Source organism: Rattus norvegicus, chromosome 16, assembly GCF_036323735.1.
Source record: "Rattus norvegicus strain BN/NHsdMcwi chromosome 16, GRCr8, whole genome shotgun sequence".
In the NCBI taxonomy this organism is placed as follows: Eukaryota; Metazoa; Chordata; class Mammalia; order Rodentia; family Muridae; genus Rattus; species Rattus norvegicus.
Window position 1 is genome coordinate 28,817,678 of NC_086034.1, and position 16,337 is coordinate 28,834,014.

Consider the following 16,337-nt stretch of genomic DNA (forward strand, 5'->3'; position numbering starts at 1 on the left):
CAGAACCAAAGCAAATGTGAGATCCACCCACAGAGACTTCATTGCCTGCACCTTTAAGGCCAATAGCACTAAAGATGCCTGGTACTCTCTAACTAGTAAAATGTAGACCTGTAAGAGCCATATGTGCATTTGTAGTGACAGTCAAATTTATCGGACTCCATCAACGATCAGAATGTGAACAGAACCACTTCTCAGTATCTAGGTTCCAAAAGTACCTTTTTGTCAGGGTCAAATACACAATTTTCCTCACAGTTCACATTTCAAAAGGACAGGAAAAAATGTCCTGATACATCAAGCCACATGGTGAAGCCAGCCTGGTCTCTGTCCCAGCTCTTCTTTTCCTTCCTCTCACCCTAAGTAAAAATGTCACTAGCTTTAAATAACCACTAAACCTTCGTAAATTTCCTCTCCAGATTCATGTGAATTTTAAAAGAAAACAAAACCTTTGGATGACCAAATGCATCATCTTCCCTAAATATTCCTGTCCCTTGATTTCCTAATTAGTGAATTAAAATTAAATCTACCCACTGTGCGTTCCCAGCACCTTGACGATCGGTTTGAAATCTTCATCTTCTCCCGCCGTCATCCATCAAGCTCTGATAGATTTTACTCATAAGCAGTTCCCAAGCCCCTGACTTCTTCTGTATCCCTATTAATCTGCCCTAACTCCAATTTTCATTTTCTTCTGCCTAAAAGAATACAGCCTTCTAGCTTCAGTTGCATCTCTGTAATTCGTTTTCCACACAAATGCCAGAGGGAGTGCTCCAATAAATAGATCAGATCTCGACACTCTGCTTCAAATCCTTCATAGCTTCAAAGATAAAGTGAAAATCCTCCCACTTTCCAGGAGGAGCTTCATCTATGCTCATTCAGCATGCTGTGCTAAGTTTTCTCTATCTCAGGTTGCCCAGGGCATTTCCTTGTCTGTATCCAAATGCATTTCTTTCATGAGGGATTTCTTAAAGACTTGAGAAACTATGCACTTTTGCCTATAAAGTCATCTCTTTGTTTACCCATAAGACATACAGTCCAAAACCACCATAAATGCCTAGAAGTGAAAAAAGAATTGTTGTTGTTGTTATGGTGGTGGTGGTGGTGTGTGTGTGTGTGTGTGTGTGTGTGTGTGTGTGTGTGTCTGTGTGTCTGTGTGTCTGTGTGTTTGGTTGTGTAGTGTTTGGTATATGTGTGCATGTGCTTTGTGTGTGTGTTCGGTGTGTGTGTAGTGTGTTTGGTGTGTGTGTGTGTGTGTGTATCTGTGATCTGTGTATCTGTGTGTGTATGTGGTTTATGTGTGTATGGTGTTGATATGTGTGTATGTGTTTGTATGTGATGTGTATGTGTGTTGGTGTGTGTGCATGCACATGTATGTGGTTTTTGTATGTGTATGTTTGTGTCCTTGTGGGTTTTGGGGGTACTTTATGTGTTGGGCATATTTTCCAATTTGTTCTTACTATAGAACTGAGAAAAGTAATACACTAATTTTTTTCCTTAAGTGAAGACATTCAGCTTTTCACTTTATAGCTTCTTTTCTGAGCATTGCTGCTCCTACACTTTGAGGCCATTATTAAATAAAATAAAGCTTAGTCAAGCACTATTGCCTGCAATGCTCTATCTGACAATCAAGAAGGCTACTAAGTGAGTAATGGATGGGTAGCTATACTACATGGATACACTGGAGAGAGCAATCATTCATAACTCCTTAGGGGAAAGGTTTTGTGATGAAGTTTAAAGCTTATGAATTACTTATTTCTCAAATTTTTCATTTTGTGTTTTTCGAATGCACTTCAACATAGGCATCAGAAACTTTGGATATTAGGAGGACTGTTATTCTATTTAACTATCCAGCTTTAGACTTTCACAAGTGTTTATTGAATGTTATATACATATTTAATTATAAATGCTAGGTAGACCCATATGATGCTGAAACCAATTGAACTAATCTTGTGCCTTGTGATTCCCAGCAGGAAATTACCTAGGAATTGTTGTCTTCTTTCTCCATACCACCCAGAGGCTTGGGAAAAGGATTTCAGAGTTTTACTTTTATCGAGTTTTCCTCACATTGATTTTATATTATTCTCTACTTTTTGACAGAGATGGTAGAGGCTTGACCAGTCAGCAAACACATAGTGGTGTGCCATGACATGAATAAAATCAAGCTACAATTAATAATGTCATGGATTAGAGCACTACGTTCTAAGTTAATTAACATGAAATCAATTAGAGTTAAATTCTAATAAAATTAGAATGCTATATTATCTCTAAACCATGCCAAATGTTTAAGAAAATACATATTAGTCCTTTGCTAGCTGCTCATTAATTTAGCTCTTGCCTTTCTTTGCCCACATCTTTTTACTTCTCACACATATTTTACACATGTATCAAATCCCAACTTATTCTTTCTGTCCTATATGTAAAATGTGATGGCTTCCATTCTGTTATACCAAGTTCAATGAAAGTCATCAGGGTCATTCTCTTTACCCCTTCTTCTCCCCACCAAAAAAAGAAAGAAAATATTTACATATTCTTTACTCTCATTTTCATTACAATAGTGAGAAGTCAACATCCTGAGGGGCTAATTTTAAAAGTCACTCACCTCAAAGGATAAACAGACTGAGAACTAAATTAAGGAAATGACACCTTTCACAATAGTCCCAAATATTATAAAATATCTTGGTGTGACTTTAACCAAACAAGTGAATGATCTATATGACAAGAACTTCAAGTCTCCGAAGAAAGAGATTGAAGGAGATCGCAGAAGATGGAAAGATCTTCCATGCTTGTGGATTGGCAGGTAATGTAGTAAAGATGGTCATTTTGCCAAAAGCAATCTACAGATTCAATGCAATCCCCATCAAAATTCCTACTCAATTCTTTATAGAGATAGAAAAACAATTTGCAAATTTATTTGGAATAACAAAAAACCCAGGATAGCAAAAACTATACTCAACAATGAAAGAACTTCTGGGGGAATCACCATCCCTGACTTCAAGCAGTATTACAGAGCAATAGTCATAAAAACTGTAGAGAATTGGTACAGAGACAGGCAGATAGACCAGTGGAATAGAATTGAAGACCCAGAAATGAACCCACACACCTATGGTCACTTGATTTTTGACAAAGGAGCTAAAACCATCCAGTGGAAAAAAGATAGCATTTTCAACAAATACTGCCGAATCAACTGGAGGTCAGCATGTAGAAGAATGCAAATCAATTCATTCTTATCACCATGTACAAAGCTTAAGTCCAAGCGGATCAAGGACCTCCACATCAAACCAGATACACTCAAATGAATAGAAAAAGTAGGGAAGAGTCTCGAAAACATGGGCACTGGGGAAAATTTCCTGAACAAAACACCAATGACTTATGTTCTAAGATCAAGAGTTGACAAATGGGACCTCATAAAACTGCAAAGCTTTCGTAAGGCAAAAGACACTGTCATTAGGACAAAACGGCAATCAACAGATTTGAAAAAGATCTTTACCAATCATACATCTGATAGAGGGCTAATGTCCAAGGTATACAAAGAACTCAAAAAGTTAGACTCCAGAGAGCCAAATCACCCTATTAAAGAATGGAGTACAGAGCTAAAGAAAACATTCTCATCTGAGGACTATCGAATGGCCAAAAAGCACCTAAAGAAATGTTCAACATCCTTAGTCATCAGGGAAATGCAAATCAAACAACCCTGAGATTCCACCTCACACCAGTCAGAATGGCTAAGATCAAAAACTCAGGTGACAGCAGATGCTGAAAAGCATGTGGAAAAAGAGGAACACTCCTCCATTGTTGGTGGGATTGCAGACTGCTACAACCATTCTGGAAATCAGTCTGGAGGTTCCTCAGAAAATTGGACATTGAACTGCCTGAGGATCCAGCTATACCTCTCTTGGGCATATACCCAAAAGATGCCCCAACATATAAAAAAGACACGTGTTCCACTGTGTTCATAGCAGCCTTATTTATAATGGCCAGAAGCTGGAAAGAACCCAGATGCCCTTCAACAGAGGAATGGATACAGAAAATGTGGTATATCAGCACAATGGAATACTACTCAGCTATCAAAAACAATGACTTTATGAAATTCATAGACAAATCAAATGAACTAGAAAATATCATCCTGAGTGAGGTAACTCAATCACAGAAAAAGACACTTGATATGGACTCACTGATAAGTGGATATTAGCCAAAAGCTTGAATTACCCAAGATGTAACCCACAGACCACAGGAAGCTCAAGAAGAAGGATGACCAAAATGCAGATGCTCCCACTCATTCTTAAACAGGGAAAATATATCCATACGAGGGCATATGGAAGCAAAGTTGAGCAGCAACTGAAGGAACAGCCATTCAGAGCCCTGGGCCACATGTGGCCCATATATATACATATATATATATGTATATATGTGTGTGTGTGTGTGTGTGTGTGTGTGTGTGTGTGTGTGTCACCAGGCAGCCACCAAAACTAGATAAGATTGATGAAGCTAAAAAATGCATGCTGAAAGTGACTGGATATAAATCTCTCCTGAGAGACACATTCAGAGCATGTCCAATACAGAGGTCAATGCTAACAGCAGCAAACCACTGAACTAAGAATAGGACCCCCTTGGGGGGAAATTAGAGGAAGTATTGAAAGAGTTGAAGAAGCTTGCAACCCCATAAAAACAACAATGTCAACAACCAAAGCTTCCAGGAACTAAACCACTACTGAAAGACTACACATGGACTGAACCAGGGCTCCAATTGCATAGGTAGCAGAGAATAGCCTTGTTGGGGCACCAGTGGAAGGGGAAGCCCTTGGTCCTGACAAGGTTGGCCCCCCCAGTGCAGGGGAATATGGGGGCAGTAATGGGAATATATGGGGTGAATACCCATATGGTAGTAGGGAGGGGATGGGGGCTTATGAACAGGAAACCAGGAAACCGGGAAGGGGAATAACATTTGAAATGTAAGTAAAGAAATATATCTAATAAAATTTTTTTTAAAAATTAAAAAAAATTTTAAAAAGTCACTCACCAAAAAGGGGGGGGGGCACATGAATGAAGTAGAGAATAGCATTCCTTTTTTTTTTATTTGAGTGTTGCAAAATACCAAGGATGATGGCCAAACTACATTTCATGCAAGAAACACCAAACATGCCTATGCTCCATGAAACATGCTGATTCCATTAAAAACCAAGTGAACAGAGCCAAGAAAGAGCAGCTAAGGCCAGCTTTAGTTTTCTTCTGTTTCAGGTTAATTTAACCTTTAAAAAAAATTACACAGACCTTTAACTTTCAATTAAATGCCATCTTGTGGAAAATGCAATGGCAGAGCTAAATACCCATTAGAGCTTAGACACAATAGCTCGCAAGGAATCGGAGAAACATGGCCCACATGTGGCAACTATCCGCACCAGTGAGCAATGCTCATACGAAAGTTTTTAATTCTACAAGGCAAAAATCACTCCAAAGTTCACAACTGTCCCCCATATCATTGGGACCCAGCCAACTACATTATCCTAAAAGCAAGCAATAACCGCACCAACTTGACACTAAACAGAAAAAAATGAAAAGGGTAGCATGTAAATTTTAGGCATTGTTTGAAACTTACCATACCTACCTCCAAGCCAGTTCCTGACAAAAATTATGGTCCCTGAAAATTCAAGATATCTTACTGTTTGCCAGATATAAACAGTAAGATGAATATATTGAAAAATATTGAAATAATTGTAGGTGATCCCTATAAATCATAAGTACACTATACCTAATAATGATCCATTTATTCATTAATCAGTTTTGCTGAAATATGAACTCGAGGAAATATGAAAACGATTGTTTACATTTTACATTTGTTTTAATGGTAAGTAAATAATACAATGGTTTTGTGCCTGAGATAGAAGTCTAAAAAAAAATCTAAAAATGGGTGTTTGCAGTGAAGATCCTTTAATTTCCAGAATGCAAGATGAGTGCCTGGAATATATGAGTGCTCAAAATTATAGAAGTCATAACCGTTCAAGGTTACTAAAAGCCAGGTCTAAGGACTTTTGGGACTAACTATTCTATCCATCATACAGCATGCCATGCAAAAGAAATGAGCTCAGTGTTTAGGGCAGAGCTGGGATTCAGTAGAACGTGGAATGAATAGATAGCATAAGCAAGTGCTTAGAGTAATGCAAGACCTTCTCTCACCAGCCAGCTAATATTGAGAAACAAAGATGAAAAAGAAAAAAGCATTCCGTAAATATTAATGTAAATGCTATTTTTAAAAATAAAGTGAGAAAAATAACAATCTTGTCTTAAATGTGTCTTTAACGAACACTTGTTTGTTAAAACAAGAGATGCTATTTATTTATTTATTTACTTTATTTAATACATATGAATGCTCTGTCTTCACACACACCAGAGGAGGGCATCAGATCCCATTACAGATGGTTATGAGCCATTATGTGGTTGCTGGGAACTGAACTCAGGATCCCTGGAAATGAAGTCAGTACTATTAACCACTGAGCCATCTCTCCAACCCCAAGAAGTGTTAATTTCTAAAGTTAAGGATAGGGATTTAGTTCAGTTGTTAGAGTATTTGCCTAGGATGTACAAGCCTTGTGTCAATCTCTATCACTGCATAAACTCGGTGTGGTTGCCTAGTACTCAGGAAGTGAAAGTAGAAAGATCAAAAGTTCTATGTCATCTTCAGCTTCAAGTTCAAGTCCAGCCTGGGATACATAGGATACTGGTTCTAAATTAACTTCTTATTCAATTAATTTCACTGAAAAGTAAAAGATGACAATCTCTAGAGTAATCAAAAGCTATGTCTTTACTTTAAAAAACAATTTTAGAAGCTCTATGCTAATAGCCACTGTATCCCAGCCATATTATTTGCTTTCCTTTTAGAGGACAAATGTTCTGAAGACTGTTTTCTAATATAATTTTCTGGAAGAAGTAATAAAATTAAAATGAGCAGATTTCTATTACAAGATAAGCATGTGACTTTATTTTAAATGGTATCATGAGCAAATTGCCACTAACAGGTTTACATGACTTTGTATCATCTTCTTGTTCAATTATGCAAAACCCTTCACTTCAGCTCACAGAACGTGCCAGTCATATTCAGCTCCGGCGTACGACAAAATCCAAATCAATGGCTGCTTGAAAAGGCAGAAGTGCATTTTACTAGAGTTAAAAGATGCTTGGAAATTCACTGCTAGATTGTTCCTTAAGGTTTTCTCAGGCCCATATCCCTCCACTAACCTCACAGTCATTTTTGGAGGACAGCCCTTTGAAACAGTATACCCAGTAACAAAGTAAGAAGGTGATTCTTAAAAAACAACCGAGTTTTTGACAAAAGATACCAAAAATGCCTTTACCTCAAGGATATGAATCTAGGAATTTGGTCACTTCAGAACAAGAAAGGGAAAAAACTACAGTCAAGCTCCATGTGCCAATTCAGGAGAGCCTGTGAAAGCTGACTGACAACTAGCTGTCTCTTCTTGAAGAAACATCCAGATCCTGGTGAAGATGGAGAGGGTCCAGGTTGTATTGACTATGATCAGGTAAGAAAACTGGGAAAAGAGCGTGAGGCTCTTACATAGAATATGCTGGAAGGAAACACCAGCTTGTACATTTGTTATACTGCATTTCATTTAGGCAATTAATGATGTGCATAGTAAATAATCTTCAGGGCCATAGCAGTCAATTACACACCCAGACCCAGAACTGTATAACTGCAGATCATTTTCACCCATGTGATAGCTTTGAGGATTCATGATCTTGTGCTATTAGAGACAAAATCACACTGTGCTTTGTGTCTCAACAGGCAATGTGATATAATAATTAGAAATGCAGATTTAGAAACATAAATCACAATCCTGCTTTGTTGTTTCATCAACAATATGAATTGAGTGAGTTACTTAATATCTTTCAATCCTAGGTTCATCATCTCCAGAAGTGGAGATGATAACACAAACACACACACACACACACACACACACACTCACTCACACACACTCAAACAGACACACACACACACACACACACACACACACACACACACACATACACACACACTCAGAGCTGGGGTGAGGGTTAAATGAGTTAACGAATGGAAGGCATTTAAGCAAGTCTTTGGACATGGTGAGAACTTTAGTTCAGTGTCTATCCACTGCAGATTTGGATTGTAGAAAGGATGCACTGTAATTGTAATCATGCAGGTAATGCCCCCAAGTACCATGCAGTGCCTTGGGAAGTGGTTGTATTATCCTCAGTCTATAATTAATTCTTTCCTATGATGAGTAAGGTATTCTAAAATCTTTATGAATTATTGTAAAATCTTATGAATTTATGAACAATTAAGAAACAAGGACAGGTATTGGGTAGATGGACACAAGGATAAATGTGTGTGTGTGTGTGTGTGTGTGTGTGTGTGTGAGAGAGAGAGAGAGAGAGAGAGAGAGAGAGAGAGAGAGAGAGAAAGGAGAGAGAGAGAAAAAGAGAGAGAGAGTGCAAAAGAATTGTAAGAATTGTATAAAGAGAGAGATAACATGTCACAAAAGAGATGTCGGGTATTTTTAAAATGTGGTAAAGACAGAAGAAATAAGGTGGATTTTGTAAGTAGAAATACAAGGCTAGTAATCTATATAAATATATGTGAATGGAGTCTACCTAAAGTACCTCGTGAGTGAATCCTCTCATTTACTACATTCAGGTAGGCTAGTATTGAGTTCCGAGAAGAAGCTTGAGATGAGTGTCTTATGGTAATATGCTGGAAGGCAAAAGCATTTACTCAAGGAGAAATTGAAATCCAATGCCTGGCCTTCCTCTATATCATTTGTATTTATATATGAAAGTATGTTGTTTTCTACAAATTCTTAGATTATTTTCAGCACATGAGACTTATTAGTGCTCAATTTTTATCTTAGCTAATTTTCATCACAGAATATAGAGTTTAAGGCTGGAAAGATGGCGCTGTGACAAGAGTACTTGCTACTCATACATCCACATTCAGTTCCTAGCTCCCAGTGGAGGCTTGCAGTTCCATGGAATCTGTAATCCCCTTCTGATCATCATGGGTATGAGAATCATGTAGACAAACATTTACACACATAAATAAAATATTTTAAAATTAATAAATCAATGAAATCTAAGTCATACTTATGCAGAGCCTTCAGAATATTGACAGATTTCATTATCATGATTTTTGAGAGTTTGAATGCTGCAAATACAAAGCCAAAATTATCTTGAAGAATTTTTATTTTAATTAATATCTATTTTTGCCTAATTAAAAATTCAGCATCTTTCTTGTCTATTAGGTAAAAACTGTGAAAACTATTATTAGGAGATCACTAGCTTCTACTAGCTCAGAAGCTAAGAATGAGCATCTCAAGCCTACAGCCAAGCTCCCTACTTTTCTGTCACCAGTATACCTGATGTTGACACCAACGTATTTGGTAAATGATCAACTTATGACTTTCATTTTATGACTATATAAAGCTCATATAAGCACTTCCACAGAGCAGCCTGTTATTCACAGTGACTTGTTGACTGTGTTTCTGAGTCATGGTCATTCATGTATGGTTCAAAATAAACTCTTATCCTCTTTCAGATGGAAGCTATATTTTGCATTATCAATTTAATAGTAATATAATAAATATGTGTATGATAAAAATATAGATGTTTAAAAATTATTCCTGGTATTTCTCTAGTAGAAGAAAATAACACTGACAAGATGTTATATTCCTAACAATCTGCTTCGTATGCTGTTCTTGTTTGGTTGGTTTGGTTTGGAATAGTGGAGTTGAAGACCTTTAGCGTATTACACAAATGTTCTACCACTGAACTACATTCCCATCCCTATGTTTAAAGAAATTAAATTAGGCTTTTGTTTAAATTATTTATTTAGCTAATTCAGATTGACTGTGTTCAGCTAACAATGAAGTCCTTGCTGTGAAAAGAAGACAAAGATAGGAATGAGGTAATGAGTTTTATGAATATGCTTGATGCCCTGCCTGGGTCACATTCATATGCTAGTATGAAAATAGCAAATGAATATGCAAAAATTATGTAAATTTACACAACAATCATTTTGAATGAAAAGGTCAAATGTCAGAAAAGCAATGTATCAACCTCTTCAGTGCAATTACTTTCTGTTACGTTTCTCTGGGCATTTTCAGACTAAAATATGTGCAATTTCTTATACAAAGAGCAATGTAAACACAACTTGTTCTTTTTTTTTTTTTTTTTTTTTTTTTTTTTTTTTTTTTTTTTTTTTTTTTTTTTTTTGCAGAGGCTACAGAGGAGTGCTGCTTATTGGCTTGCTCCTCACGGTTTGCTCGGCCTGCATTTTATAGAATCCAGAACCACCTTCCTGAACATGACACTACCCACAGTGTTTTGAGCTTTTTCCACATTAATCATTGATTAAGAAAATTTATCTATAGGCTTATGGAGGCTTTTTTTTTATTTTTTATTAACTTGAGTATTTCTTATATACATTTCGAGTGTTATTCCCTTTCCCGGTTTCCGGGCAAACATCCCCCTCCCCCCTCCCCTTCCTTATGGGTGTTCCCCTCCCAACCCTCCCACCAACACAACTTGTTCTTTATGCACTGAAGGACAATCCCTATCAGAGCTTCCCCGCATTCCTATGTTTAATTGTGAATCACTAAATCCAGTTTACCATTCAACAAACATTTGCTGGCACCTATTTTGTGCAAGGTGCTAAATTAGATGGAAGCAGAACAATGAACAGCCAAACAATGTTACTATTTTCATTGAACGAAGTAGTTGACTTAAGTTCTCTGGAAATAACAAATGTTTTTAATGACCTAGAATTTACTCACCAAGGAACAGATTTCAGCATTATCTGTCATATGCCCAAATGTCATGTCTCAAACAAAGGCCACTATATGAAACTTTCTACAAAAGGATAGGTCCTGCAGAATTTGAAGTTAGAAGCCTAAGGAAGAGATACTATTTGAATGAGGAGAAAGCATAGGAAATAAAGCAGTTGACGTCACACAGCACTCACAGGAAATTCAGGTTGCCTACAGCATGCAGAAGACCACCCAACAACAAATGAATAAATGCAGGTTTTCTACCATACACACTTTTCAACAAACCCACAGATCTTTTTACCATCACAGAAAATAGGAACTTCATAGTAAGAAGCAACCAGAAACTGAGGGGTGAACATTTGTAGATCACTAGAACATCTTTTTGATACACACAACTAAAAATATACACAAGTAGTGGTAATATCTTAGTAATCAAAGTTTCTCTTAGGTAAATCTAGAGGTGTGTGTGGAGATGGTGCATGACTGCATGTGCATGTAAATGTGTAATTAAAAACACTCAAACAAAAAAGAAGAAACCCTTACACATTGTATTCTTCAATGTCATTGGAAAGAAAGTTCAAGAGAAAAAGCTACCAAATATAGGTTATTTCCTTTCTATTCTTCTCTGCCTTTTCTGAGCCAAATTCTAGAAAGTGTAAAATGTTGGCTGAAGTTCTCAGGAAAAAATTTTCTCAGTAACAGATTGGGAATCTGTGCTAGAGATGAAATCTGGAAGTCTCCCAATAGGCTTCTGTCTTAAAGGTTGGGTCCCAAGTTTGGAAATGGGAGATAGTGAAACCTTGAAGAAGTGAGTAGGCCTTGAGGAAGGAACCTTTCAGGGAATTCTGGTACTCTAGTATCTTCCTCCTTTGTTCCTTCATTTCCTGGCCATTAGGTGTTCCTTTTCGCTGACACAGGCTCTCCCCTGTGATGTGCTATTCTCTACATGCCCACAGGCCATGGAACCACTCAACCCTGGATGGAAACCTACAAACGTATTTTCAGCATTCAATCCAACTCATGGGCCCCAAGCATCCCAAGATGGTACATTTGAACATACATCACAGAACCATGTCAAAGGTTTAGATACCCATTGTATCAATTATTACCCATCAATTGTTACCCATTGTAACAATTATTTTCTTTTTATATGTGATAATCTCAGTGTTTATCACAAGAATAAAAAGCACAGCAAGAGAGACTCTGAGTGTCAGGTATAGGATTTTGCAAATTCCATGATTCTGTTACATTTATAATTTAAATTGAAACTCTTGTCACTTAGACTACTCCAACAGAGATGAATTTTTAACATAACAATTATCTAGGGGCTATTGAGATCACTCAATGGCTAAGAGTACTGACTACTCTTCGAGATGTCCAGAGTTCAATTCCCAACAATTACATGGTGGCTCATGACCATCTACAAGAATATCTGTTGCCCTCTCCTGGCATGTGGATGTATATGCATCAGAGCACTCATACATTAAATCAATCAATCAATCATTCAAATAAATTTTTTAAAATGTTTAGAAATATAACTAAATGAATTCAGCAATTAGAATGGGACATATGTCAAAATAAACAAACACTAACTACTGAGAACTAGTAGAGAGGAGAACTGATGGCCTGTAAACAATAATAATACGTGTGTGTTTGTGTGTGTGTGTGTGTGTGTGTGTGTGTGTGTGTGTGCGAGCACACGTGCATGCACGCATGTATGTGTATATGTGTGTGTATGTCTGTGTGTATATATATATATGTGTGTGTGTGTGTGCATGTGTATAATACAAACTATTTAAATTGAGATTTATATAGTAAGCGATTGTATGTGTGAATTTAAGGAGTATTTGGGAGCCTGTTGAGACCTAATTTAGTATTTAAATAAAAAACTCAAACTGAAAAGATTTTTATAAAAGAAAAATATATAAGGAGGTAAAATCATGAGACACTGATAAAATGCCTAAACACCAAGGAGGTGGTTTACAAATAAAATATCACACTATTTTAGGCACAAAAAAATCTAAATTGTATGTAAAAAAAACATTATCTAACTCATAAACAATTTCTCCTCTGTAGTGATAAAGGTGAAGATTTAGTGGAAAACATCCAGAGTCCATAGAAATGCAAAAGTTCAATCCAGATAGTATGATAAACTGTCAATCATTTCCAGTCATTAAATAAGACCTTTGGGGGTACAGAGAATCTAAGAAGAATATTTATTGTATACCTCCCAAATGCATTAGAACTGAGCAACCTGAAGACCAGAACGATAAAGTAATGAGTACATGATGATCAACGTGGACAGTACTTGCTAACGTAGAAGTCCAAGGGGAAGGCAGCACACATAATGAGAATGCTTACAGGAAGTGGCTGACAATGCTCTCAAGATGAAAGAAATGCTTTAAATAAAATGCTTTTCATGTACTCTTCACAACAGAGTAGTTTTAAATACTGACCTCAGAACTTGAAATTGTGGGTGGAAGGAATATGTAGTAAAAAATGTCTCAGTTTCAAAGTAAGAAGTAAATAGTATAGAGTTAATGCTGGTGCATGGAATGAGAGAGAGTCAGAGAGATAGACAGAGATAGAGAGACAGAGAGACAGAGAGACAGAGAGACAGAGAGACAGAGAGACAGAGAGAGACAGAGAGACAGAGAGAGACAGAGAGACAGAGAGACAGAGAGAGACAGAGAGACAGAGAGACAGAGACAGAGAGAGATTTAAATCAGATTTGTATGCATGGGCACATTCAGAACAGAGGAAGATGCTGGATACCTTTCTCTATCACGCCCAGCCTTATTTCCTTGTGATAAGGTCATTTAATAAACCTGGCAGCCAGCAAGCCCGACCTATCTTTCTAACTCTGGCCCCAATAGTGCTGGAGTTATTAAATGCAAGTGTGGCCACACCTTAATTTTAACATATGTTCTTAGGATTATGAACTCATACCTGGTACAGCCAGCACTCTTACTCACTCAGCCATCATCCTAGAACATTCTTTTTGACAACTTTTAGCCAAATTCTCTGATCACCCAATAAATTTAGATAATACTAAATAATCTTAAGCAACCAAATTAAAAAGTTATGCTTTATCTCCTGTATAAGAGACAAAAAATAAATCTTCAGGGAACTATTTTCATGACATACCTCATTTACCAAATTCTTTTTAGCTTAATATTTTTATATAACATATGTATATTTTCCTATACCTTTTACATCATCTTTAAGATATTGAGAATGCCTAACATGATAGAAATGCATCCTTTAGGATATAATAAAAGATGTCTAGACTGCTCCAACAGAAATTATATATATATATATGTATATGTATGTATATATATATATATATTCCAATAGCATGCATGAGAGATGAGTCTAATAAACACTGATAACTAACAACCACTAGAGATGAGAACTCTGTTCATGTACACAACAAATAATATTCTTTAAATACTTTAAATTCAAGGTTAAATTCAAGGTTGGTTGAGTCTTCATATATGAAATGTGCAGATACAGAGGACCAACTGCAAAGACAAAAATGTCACCTCAAAGTGCATGCAACAAAGACTGCACTTAGGTAAACATGAGCATGGCCATCCATTGTTCCAAAAGATGGCAATGCATAAAAATACAAGTCTCAGAAGGAAATCGCTGATATAAACAGAAATTACTAAAACCGTTAGAAGATGAAATTAATATAAGTCAAAGCATAAAATATTTAAAGCTATAGAGAATAAACATGTTTAAAGATTGAAACATCTCTGAAGATTTCAGAAAAGCAAATAAACCCTGAGTTATAAAGGAAGAGGATTATAAGGCTAATACCGAAAGACAACCAGGTACAAAAGAGAAGTTTACTATTGAAACTTTGGCAGTGTATACTAAATGAGAAAGATGAGGAACAGTCTGCAATGAAATATTAAATCCCATGAAGAAAAAAACCTTTATAAGCTAACAATCAGAAAATAAGGAATATATTTATTATTAATGTATATTTTGGAAAGACGATCAAAGATCTATTTTCCAAAGAAGACTAAATAGACTCTGAAAAAATGTATTCTGTACCTTACCTTTTAATAATGAACTTTTTCACTGTAGTGTAAAATATTCAACAACATAAAAGCACGTTGTAAATTATTCTAATTTTAAAATAGAGCAAGCAGAGCTACCATCCCAAAGCCTAACAAATTTCAAACAAAAATTATCAATGTTAATTATTTTGATGCAAATTTTTACATAAATCGCTAGTAGAATTCATTCCTGCATTTGAAAAGTTTAATATCAAGTGGCACAAGAAATTCTTGCAAATAATAAAAATTACTGGAGAAATATACATATGAGTGATCTTATTTCTGGAAATTGGATAATCATTTTCACCAATAAACGGGGAGAGAAAAATCATAAAATCACAACATTATGATGAGAAAGACATTTGATACATTTCATTTCCTTCTAAAATATTATGAATCACAGAGAAAATAGAATATTGTTGACCCATAATGATCATTTAAACATCAGTGGCCAATGTCACTCCACATATTAAAACACTAAAGCAATTACAATTTATGGTTTGGAACCTCAAAGTCTCTCAATCATTTGTCAACATTGAATCGTAATATCTAGCTAAATATAATTACAGAAAGGTTACTTGTGTAAATAACGGAAATCATATGAAACCTCATAGGCCATGATGAGACTACAATAAAACTTTATGTGAAGAAAAGATAATATCACTGTAAAAACTGCAAAATCACCAAGTTTAGATGAAATATAGAGATTTGACAAGTTCAAGATAGAGGAATATTAAAGAAGCAATGTTTATCCTCTATTTTCAGTTCAAAATACGTTAGAAGGAAAGTAAGAAAAATATTTATCAGAACAAGAAAAATATAATCTTTAGAAATCGTCTTAGGGACAGAGTTATATGGCATCAGTCTGTGATGAAAACATCAGAAGGAGCCAAGAAGTACTCAAGAGAAGCTACAGCAGAAAGGCGATGTGGTCGCTTTCTTACGTGATTCATATAATCACAGTGTGTGTTTTCCCAAAAGAACTAAAAACTCATTAATCTTAATTGAAACATTAATAAATTTTAATGGAAACATTTTTATTTTTCTATATAAAAAAATTCCCTTTGATGAATATTCCAGAACATTACCAAAAGGAAAGGAGATGATTGGTGGAGGGAGGTGTTTGTTTTATAAAATTGAGGATACCATTAGCATAGGAATTGATAGTCAGTGAAAGATACATCCACAGACACATGTCTGCGAACAAGTATGTATATACATACATATATTTCTGAGTATATTTTAAAAGTTTTCCTTGGTGCTCGCTTTGGCAGCACATATACTAAAATTTGAACGATATAGAGATTAGCATGGTCCCTGAGCAAGTATGACACGCGAATCGTGAAGCGTTCCATATTTTAAAAAAGTTTTAATTGGACCTCTATCTCATTCCATGTGCAAACCTAAGTTTCAATTACTTTAAAAACAATTAAAAAGTTGCAAAGCAATACGAGATTCGAAC

The 16,337-nt window shown here is 35.9% G+C and overlaps 1 protein-coding gene and 1 non-coding gene across 10 annotated transcripts in view; one reads left to right on the plus strand and one right to left on the minus strand.

Moving 5' to 3' along the window:
* The window catches only part of Marchf1 (membrane associated ring-CH-type finger 1), an 858,714-nt gene that overhangs the window by 795,519 nt on the left and 46,858 nt on the right, over window positions 1-16,337 (minus strand). The gene's annotated exons all lie outside the window — the stretch shown is intronic.
* On the plus strand, window positions 16,134-16,236 carry LOC120097656 (U6 spliceosomal RNA). Its single transcript, XR_005495204.1, has one exon. It is a non-coding gene; the product is annotated as a U6 spliceosomal RNA (small nuclear RNA).